This window comes from Cibotium barometz, chromosome 51, assembly GCF_041138505.1.
Source record: "Cibotium barometz isolate CiBa-2024 chromosome 51, ASM4113850v1, whole genome shotgun sequence".
In the NCBI taxonomy this organism is placed as follows: domain Eukaryota; kingdom Viridiplantae; phylum Streptophyta; class Polypodiopsida; order Cyatheales; family Cibotiaceae; genus Cibotium; species Cibotium barometz.
The window spans coordinates 28,710,128-28,721,036 of record NC_141096.1 but is presented as its reverse complement, the minus strand read 5'-3'; positions in this window follow the sequence as shown (position 1 = coordinate 28,721,036).

The following is a 10,909-nucleotide window of genomic DNA, read 5'->3' as shown; positions in this document are numbered from 1 at the left end:
CAAATCATATGACATGCCATGGTGAATGGTTTGAGCACATGAAGCCAATGGATGTCAAAGGCTATGTGGAAACAGGTGATGATACCCAACATGTCATTACACATGTTGGAAGTGTACCATTGGTCATGCATAATGGTCAGACAAAGTCTATGTCAGATGTGCTGTATGTGCCTTCGATCACTAAGAGCTTGGCCTCAGTTGGTCAAATGGTGGAACAGGGATTACAGGTTCGCTTCAATGAGCATGGATGCTTCGTTGAAGATTTTAAACATGGATGTAGAGTGATTGCTAAAGCAAGAAAGAAGGAAGACTGTTTAAGCTGGATGCTGGAATTCTTGAGCTAAAATCAGCCATGTTCTCAAAGAGCAGGAATGTGGTACAGGACATTGATATGTGGCACAAGAGGATTGGCCATGTCAATATACAGAGATTAAAGAACATGCAAACAAGAGGCATTGTCAATGGATTGCCTAGGTTCAAATATGATGGACATATGCATGTTTGTGAAGCCTGTCAGTTTGGGAAGCAGGCAAGGTTGAGGTTTCCTAGAGAAGGAAATATGAGTAACAGGCCACTTGAGATAGTACATAGTGATGTATGGGGTCTTGCACAAAACCCATCTATCAAAGGCAGTTTATACTATGTTACATTCATAGATGATTTTAGCAGGATGACATGGATATACTTTCTGAGAGAGAAGAGTGAAGTGTTGAAAAAATTCATGGATTTCAAAGCTTTTGCAGAAAAGCAGTATGGCTGTTGGATTAAATGTCTGAGGACAGATGGAGGTGGTGAATACACCTCAAAAGCTTTTGAGCATTTCTTGAGGAAGCATGGAATAAGAAGACAGTTGACATGCAGGTATACACCTCAGCAGAATGGTGTGGCTGAGAGAAAGAATAGAGTCATATGTGAAGTGGCAAGGGCGATGCTTAATGAAAAGAGCATGCCAGATTACTATTGGGTAGAAGCATGTGCTACTGCAGTGTATATCTTGAACAAAACACCTACAGCAGCCATTCATGGAAGCACGCGAGAGATGCGGCTCACAGGTTACAGGCTAGACATTGGACATCTTAAAGTTTTTGGATGCATAGCTTATGTACATGTGCCTGTTGAAAGAAGAAGGAAGTTGGATCCTAAAGCAGAGAAATGTGTATTTGTTGGATATGCACAGGACCGAAAGGCATACAAATGTTATAACCCTCAAACTAGACAAGTGGTCATCTCACGTGATGTGGTGTTTGATGAGCTTGCTAGTTGGTATAAAGCAAAAGATGAGGGTGTTATTGAGTCACTTGAGGCTGATGTACATGTGAACTTGCCACCACCACAAGCAAGTTCTAGTTCTACTACTATGTCTGGGCCAGCAGCAGAAGCTGAGAGTAGCAGTGAACGTCCATGGTCAGGACGTTTGAGGCATGAGAGTGTAAGCACTGGGAGTAGTGCTATGGATAAAGGCAAAAAGAAAGTCGAAGGAATTGGAATCACAGGATATGAGTCATCCAGTTCTGAAAGTTTGGATGAGGAGCTTGGCATACCTGTTTTACGCACACCTGGTGCTAGGCAGGACAGATATGTGCCACCACATGCTAGAGTTACAGGTGTACAGAGTGACCCGCAGGCATTGCGGAGATCCCAGAGAGTCAGATATCCTGTTGACAGATTGACATATAGAGATTTTGCTATGCACTATGCTTACATGACATCTATGGTGAAGCATGTGGAACCTACATGCTATACAGAGGCTATTGGAGAGCATGTATGGGAAAAAGCAATGGATGTGGAGATGGACGCATTGGTCCATAATGATACATGGGACTTGGTTGCACTACCAAAGGACAAGAATGTTATTGGATGTAAATGGGTTTACAAAGTGAAGTGCAAATCTGATGGTTCTATTGAAAGACATAAAGCAAGATTGGTCGCAAAGGGTTATGCACAAACCCAAGGATTGGATTATGATGAGACGTTTAGTCCAGTGGCTAAGATGGGCACAGTGAGAGCAGTCATTGCTATGGCTACAGCTAATGGCTAGGAAATGCATCAGATGGATGTCAAGAATGCATTTCTGAATGGAGATCTACAAGAGGAAGTATACATGGCACAGCCAGAAGGGTATGTACACCATAGATATCCCACTCACGTATGCAGATTGAAAAAGGCATTGTATGGTCTGAAGCAAGCACCTCGTGCTTGGAGTGATAAGATGAGCAGATATCTTATCTCACTTGGTTTTCAGATTTCTACAGCAGATTCTTCACTCTATGTGAAGAAGACACAGCATGGGATTGTTTTACTAGTCATCTATGTGGATGACTTGATTATCACAGGTGATCATGGTGCAGATGTGATGCATGTCAAGAAAGCTTTGAGTGGGCAATTTGACATGAAAGATCTTGGTGAGTTGAGATACTTCCTTGGCATTGAAGTGGTGAAAGATCATGCAGGTACTTGGTTAGTACAACGCCAATATGCATTGGATATGTTGGCAAAGTATGGCATGAGAGGGTGTAAGCCTATGAGTACACCATTGGAGCAAAATGTGAAGTTGCGGGCTGATTATGGCGAGGAATTGGATGATCCTTCTATGTACAGGAAGATGGTTGGTAGTCTCATATACATGACTATCACACGCCCAGATTTGAGTTATGCAGTGGGGCTAGTTAGCCAGTTTATGCAGAGCCCAAGGAAACCACATTTGGATGCAATGAGACGCATCATGAGATATGTGAAGACCACAACACATTATGGTTTATTTTATGAGAGTGGTAAAAGCTTGGACATACATGGCTACACAGATGCTGATTGGGCAGGTAGCGCATATGATAGGAGGTCTACTAGTGGATATGCTTTTACACTTAGAAGTGCCGTGGTGAGTTGGAGTAGCAAAAAGCAACCTACAGTTGCTTTATCAAGTACAGAGGCTGAGTACAGGGGTGCAGCCATTGCTACTTGTGAGGCTATATGGTTAAAGAGTCTCTTGGCAGATTTATGTGAGCCTCTTGATGGGAAAGTTGTCATTCATTGTGACAACATGAGCAGTATACAGTTGGCAAAGAATCCAGTGTTTCATGCGAGGACCAAACACATAGAGGTCCATTATCACTTTGTCAGAGAGAAGGTGCTGGATGGTACAGTTGATCTTCACTATGTGAAGACTGATGAGCAGGTGGCAGACATCTTCACGAAGCCACTTAGCAGGGAGAAGTTTGAGTACTTCCGGACTATGTTGGGAGTACATGGGATGAGCTTGAGGGGGAGTGTTGAGAGTCTTGATATCCCAAGCTCATCTACATCTTCATCGGCAGTACATCATGAGCTTGAGAGGGGCTGTTGAGATTCAAGCTCGATGTCAGTGTGAGCCAGCTATGCTATGTGCTGGCAGATTAGGTAGGAACATGTGTGAGACATAAATGACCGCGTGTCCAGTTGGTCATAGTGTGTGGACATTAGCTAGGGTTAGTAGAGTGTGGACACAACTCATTGTGTGTTGTGTGGATTATGTATTAGGGCATTATGCTATGTGTGAGAGTGGACATGGCTTCCCTCTATGGTTAGGGTTTGCAATATACATTAGGGTTTGCTCCTATGTGTGTGTCTCCTCCTCCTCTACCGTTCTTTCAACAGATAGATCCCTTAGAATGGAACCATGTTTTAGCTACCATAGACACTTGTGCATTGCCAAGGCAAACACAGTTCTGTGATCCAGATGGGTATGACATTATTCCCGTAAGAATGCTAAGACCGATCTATGCAGAGGAACCTCAAGAAGCTCCTAGGTATATGAAGCAAACAAATCATTATTGCTAGGAGATATGGTATCTCTAGAGGAAGTATCCCCTCTTGAGTACAGCTCCGCTGATGAAGGAGATGAGGATAGATGCTTAGAATCCTCTGATGGGAAGGATTTTGATGACGATGCCATAGTCCCTGAATCAGTGTTAGAGAAGATAAGATTGTTGTTAAAGGACAGAGAGGTCTTGCTGAGTATTCCTAGTGACAAACCAAAACGTAAGTTTTGCAAGAGTCACCGGAAGTTTCGCAAACAGAAAGTCAAAGAAAAGAGACAACAACAACAAAAAGAAAGAGAAGACGTGGATAAAGAAGACTTTATTCCACCTCCAACCTTTGTAGGGAAGAACGAGTACTTGTACTACCTGGGAGCTGATGATTGCATCAAGGACGAGATGAAATGGAGATACGGCTTTCAATTAGTGCAAAAGCTAAAGGAGAAGGAGAGTGACAACCCAAAGAAGAAGAGGAAACAGAAATAGAAGCTAAAATCTAAGGCTTCAGTGCATTCACTCACAAGACTGAACAAAGCACCATGAGACGAGAGTGGAGCGTAAAGCTCTAGTGCAAGAACGGAAGAGAATGCTAAAAGCAGCATGGTCTTCCATGAGTGACGACTCAGAGGAAAAAGAGGATACCACAAATATCCCCTCAAACTTCAAGAAATTCAACATACAAGATCGAAAAATAGTCTTGCAACAACCTATTCGACAGAAACCTGAGGAACCAGGAGTTTCCTATGATGGCCCTAAGGACGCCAAGAAAATAGATCTGGCAGAACCAAGCAAAGAGCCACGTAACGTGTGGATTGCCACAGACTTAACCCAAGCAGAGGAAGAATTTCTAATCTCTACTCTGAGAGAGTATCGAGACATATTTTCTTGGAGTTACAAAGAGCTTAAAGGGGTAGATCCAAAGATCTGCCAACATACAATTCCCATGTGAGAGGATGCCAGGCCGTCCAAGCAGCGTCCTTACACGTATACTGATAATTTTGCCAAAAAGATCAAAGAAGAGATTGACAAGCTATTAGCTGAATTTATTTATGAGATTGAACATACAGAATGGGTTTCACCGATTATGGTAGTACCTAAGAAGAATGGAAAACTACGAGTATGTGTCAATCTAAAGAAAGTAAATGCTGCTTACTGTTCGGGACCACTATCCGCTTCCACTCACTGATCATGTATTGGAGAGGGTAGCTGGTAAGAAGGCATACAGTTTTCTTGATGGATTTTTGGGCTACAACCAGGTATCTATTGATCCAAAGGATCAACACAAAACCGCATTTGCTATAGAATGGGGAGTGTTTGTATATAGAGTCATGCCTTTTGGTTTGACTAACGCTCCAGGCACCTTTCAGAGGTTGATGAGCCATGCGTTCAAAGAATACCTGCGATTATTTCTTGAAATATTCATGGATGACTTGTGTGTGCATTCCATCGACAGAGAAGAACACATAGAGCATCTCAAAAAAGTCTTTGAGAAATGCAGAGTGTATCGCATATGCCTTAACCCTGATAAATGCAAGTTTATGGTTAGGCGTGGTGCAGTAAGGTTGGAAACCTTAGATGGAGAGTCAATGACTAACTTCATCAATGGTAGCCGCTTGAAGCGCTATGAAGAACCTCTAATAGATGATATGCTGATACGCATACATGCTAGTTAAACACGTAAAAAAGCTCAAGCTTTGTTACAAAGTCAAGCAAAAGAAGAAGCTAAGGCTAGAGTAGCACTAGCAAGAGAGCGCCGCAAGGCAGCTATCATGGCCATCCACTTGAATGATGATGAAGACTTTGTAGATCCCTTTCATATTGATGTAAGGATCCCTACTCAAAGAGCCATCTTTGCTGCATCTGCACTTATAGATTCGGGAGCCGACTGCAATGTTTTGTCTTATGAAGCATGGACATCATTAGGCCAACCTTTTCTCACCAATGCATCATTGAACTTCCAGAGTTTCTCTGGTGATGAAACCCCAGCCCTAGGCAAGTGCTGTATTAATATGTCCATTCAGGATCAATCTATGCACGTGACTTTTTATGTTGCTAACAAGAGCCAAGAAGTGGTGGATGTTGTTCTAGGCAGATCATGGATTAGAACCACCATGCGGTATGGACTGGAACTCATGACAATACACCTTGTTGATAAATTCTACTTACCTTACAGGATCAAGTGCTTCGGCACTCCCATCTTTTCAAAAGGTGGAGACCATCACTACTGTGATAGAGACAACCTCAAAAGATCCAATGATTTGGGTGAATAATGACAATGACAATACTCAAGGATGGCATGTGCCAACATCTCTGTTATATGCACAAGGCTACGAAAGGGGGGAAGCACTTAGAATTCAAATCTGGTTACCTAAAGCAGCTTGCAAGCCAAGACCCAATGCTGCCAAGGAACATCCAAGAATACAAAGCTAAAGAGGAGGTTCATCAGAGCCAACACTTTCACCTCCAACAAGACCCGGTGGATCCCAAAGAAGGTTCTGCAAGCACAAGGCTACTACGAGGGTGCTACTACCTTGTGGCTACCAAAGAAGAATGTAGGGACTACTGTAGCAAAACATAATTATGTTCCTGAATCTACTCAAGAACAAAAGCAGTCAATACCACCTCACTTACAGAAACCAAATCAATACTGGAAACCACGCCTTACCAAGCCTGAAAGAGTCCAGGTGTGGAAACACAAGCTGACGCATCAATCGGACATCATCAGAAGGTCTCGAACAGGAAGGGATACTCCAAACTGACATGGGAAGAAAAAGGCAAGTGGGTAATGTGACGTGAAAAATTGATATCTTTCATTGTCAATTTTGTGCATATTTTGATGGTTTCGCAATGGTAATAAGGTGGAAGCTTGTCCAAGAAGATTGCGGCGCCCCCAATGGAATAACGGTGTGGTGATGCGGCGGCTTGGCGGCTACCCCGATAACAACATTCTATCTTCAAATATAATGGTTTTACTTGATTTAGGGTGCACACATTGTAAATGCCACAAGTATGCTTGATAAATACTTTGGTATGGTAGATAGGCTAGTGATGTGGAAAATAAAAGTGGGCCTTCATGCTCACATGGATTTTAATTGTATTATTAATATGGTATTCACCATAAGGCAACAAGTTGGGGAATGTGGAAGGCATGTGGAGGAGTGTGTGTAGGTGCATAATTGGGAAAGATTCTTCTAGAACGCCTACATGCAAGAGGAGAATTCCGCCATGTGTAAGTGGGATCTCCACCTACATGCCACTTAGGCTTGGCTATTATCTCATCACACTCTCAAAGTCAAAAAGTCTTCAATTTAATAATCAATAGAAGACTTAGCCTAAGAGGACAATTGATGGTGACATCTACCCTTATGTCACTGAATGGTTGAAGATTTTTATGTTATAGTTTGTAACAATGGAAGAGAGGGTGATTCTCCACCAATAAAAGGAGCCCTCCTCTCCCTTTCAAATCAAGGAATGAGCCTCCTCAATTGAGCATTTTGTGTCATTGCCATTCTCTTATCTTTCAAACCCTTATTCAAACACTCTCTTTACATGTGAATGTCTCATTTAGCATTAGCTCCTCATGCTTAACCCAATTTTGGACCTCTTTGATGATTCATGATAAGGGGGATAAGGAGTTATTATCTTGGCGGGCCTGTGACTTCTCAAGGTAGCCCTTGCCTTATTGCCGCCCTCCTTTGGAGGTACCAATGGTTTTAGCGGTAATGAGCATGTGGAAAGACTTCGGGGACCATAGGTAAATCTTCACGATTGTCCGCTGAGCAATGTTAACCCTTACCCTCTAGCTTGAATCATGAAAGAGATGAGAGGCAAGAGGCTATGTGAAAATTGAGGTTTCATGCAAAGAGAGAGAAGTGCAGTTTTGTGGTCCAATACCCAAATTTCAACCGGTAATTACTCATCACTCGGGTATTGTTTTCTAAAATTGATCATATGGCTAGGAAGCTCTTTCTATTCTCTTTCCACTCATGTAACTAATTTCTTAATCCCTTACTTCATTGATGATTAGAATTTTTTCCAAAATTGCTAATTTTATAGCGAATTTTGGCAGTTTTATAGTCTCGTAGTAAAATGCTCATAACTTTTCGCTCGGTTGTCCGTTTTTGAAAGTTTTTATATGGGTGCGAAGCTCTCTTCAAGCTCTACGCATCTATCTAATCATCTCTTGCATAGCCTATATGGATTTAAAACTGCAATTCTCTATGTATCTCTATTTTTTATAGAATTTTGGCAGTTTTATAGACTTGCAGTAAAATGCTCATAACTTTTCGCTCGGTTGCCCGTTTTTGAAAGTTTTTATATAGACGTGAAGCTCTCTTCAAGCTCTACGCATCTATATAATCCTCTCTTGCACAGCCTTTATGGATTTAAAACTGCAATTCTCTGTGTATCTCTGTTTTTATAGCTTTTTGGCCATTCTTTCTTCTTAATCATGATTAATTCCTCCTAATCCCTTATCAAAAGGCAAACCCCATGTGTCTTATCCTCTTGTAAGTGATTGCCATATTCATTTTCTTTAATATGTTCCGTCCAAATCGCCCAATTCGAACGGATGAACCTTACCAATATTCCCCGTATGTTTCCGTTCACATAATCCTGAGTCGGAAGATTTTCTTCCAACAAAGAATCGCCCTTTTGTTTGGAGCTACAAGACTGGCAGAAATTCTTGCTTCTCCGGAGCCTTTTATCTTTCCTTCCATGAATTATGATCTCACCTTCGATGTGTATATCTTTATCCTAATCTAGGGAGAGAAAGGGAGGTGAGGAGGCTGTGAGGTTTCATACAAGTGTGTTTTGATTCTAAGAAGTGACCGAAGTCCAAACCCCAACTTCGTGTCACATCTTTTGGTGGAGGCAGGCGGGCAGGTTTTACTTAGAATTATTCTATTTTAACCTCAAGGTCCCGCATGATTAAAGGAAAGTTGTTTTGAAACAAGTAAATTTCCCTTGTCACTACTCATCTTTTGGTGCAAGATGTTCAACATTCCGGTGTTCGTGGATCGGAACGAGAAGACCCGGGGAGTTATCTCCGAGAGTTTAACCGAGCATTCTGCATTGACGGGTTGGTCTATGAAGGAGAGGGCAGAAATACTTCCAGATTTCTTGGAGGGTATGGCCTTAACTTGGCATGAGGATTTGCCAGAGGAGTCCAAGAATGATCGAGAAAGGTTGACCAAAGCAATGAAGGAGAGATTTGGGACAGTGGAGTCGCCAAATGCTTTACTATTGCAATTGGATCAAATTTTCCAAAAGGATGGAGAGTCAGTTTCTGCCTTTTCAGTGAGGTATGAAGCCTTATTCATCAAATATCAACAAGCTGCTTTACATGTTATTGCTTCTTCTTCTTCACCTTCTATGGAAGATTCAAAGAGTTCTTTAGCAATGGAGCACCTTAAGATGAGCAAGTTTATCAGGGCCTTGGATCCCCGCTTGCATGGAAAAGTTCTTAGCAAAGATCCCACTAGTTTTAAAGAGGCCCTTCGTATTGCTTTGAAGAAGGAGGCCACTCTTCATATTGAGTCCACATTCCAATCTTCTCCAAGTGTGCCAACCCCACCACGAGTAGAGATAGCCTCAACATCTCAGGTACAAGCTCCATCCTTGGATCATAACATTGCACAACTTATGGCAGAATTTGCTGATTTGAAGTTACACTTAGTCAATGCAAGGCCACCTAGGGTTCCACGAGCTAAGGATAAACCTAGGGATAGAAGTAGTGTCACATGCTATGAATGTCAAGAGAAGGGGCACTATCGCACTGAGTGTCCAAAGTTGAGAAAAAGTGAGGATAAAAGTTTAGCACTTTTAGAGGAAACATGCTCAGAAGAAGAAGAGGAAACATTGATGCCATTAATGGCAAAAAGGAGTCGTAAAACTAGGAGTCAGGAAGAAGAACAAGAAGATAAATCTGAACAAGAGGAGAAAAATAAGAAGAAGAAGAAGTCATCTAGGAGAAAAATTGGACAATCTGACTTTCCTCTTGGACAAGGATCTCTTAGTTATGACCTCTTAACAGATGTTAGAGAGAAAACAGCACAAATCACATTTGGGCAGCTTTTGGCACTCTCTCCAAAGCTTAGAAAGGAATGGGGTAAGCTAGCTAGCACAAGGGAATCTAAGAAAAAGAAGAAGAGGGATAATGGGACTCCTATGGTTCAGAAGGTGGATATTGATGTAGGAGATGATGTTCCTGTGATTGATGTCATCATTGAGGGGCAGACAATTTCTAATGCATACATTGATGGAGGTGCATCAATCAATGTCATGAGTGAAAAAACAATGAAAGATGCTGATTTAAAGTTGTCTTCTACCAACTCTCCCTATCGCATCAAACTTGCTGATAATACTAGGGTGAAAACCTTAGGAATTGTCAGGAATTTGGGAGTGGATGTATGTGGTATTTCTGTGCCTACAACTTTCCAGGTCATTCCTACAAAGCCTGATGCTAGGGCTTACCCATTGATATTGGGTAGGCCATGGCTTCGCCAAGTGAAGGCAATCCAAAAGTGGGAGACAGGTGATCTTATTCTACAAGGTGAGAATAAGAAAGTCCACTACAACATCAAGAGTCGTCGCAAGAAAGTGGTAAGAGGTGAACCTTCAACTTCCGAAAGTTCAGAGTCAGAGTCATCCGATGAAGAAGAGACAAGTGGTAGCTCCGAGGATTCCATCTCAGAAGGAGAGGTGGAGGGAGTTGCATTTGGTCTTTCCCTGGGAAGGGATCGAGGGGATGCTGAAGAAAATGGAGCCTTGGAAGGGGAAGCTTCTTCAACCATGTGCAAGAAAGGAGATGCGGACCTCACTAGTCTTCACCAACAGAATGAACTTCTTCTTGATGAGTCCATAGCAGGTACTGAAAGGGAGAATTACTTAAAAATGTTGGATGGATTTCCTAACGTGTTTGCAAACAGCTACTCACAAGTACGCCAAGTTACCTTAGTAGAGCACAAGATTGATCTCAAGCCCCAAAGTAAGCCAGTGGTTCAGCGGCTAAGGCATTTGGGAGTAGTGCAAGCAGAGGTGCTTAAGAAGGAGGTAACAAATTTGCTTGAAGCTGGATTTATTTTTCCAGTAGAGAATTCAGAATGGATTTCCCCAGT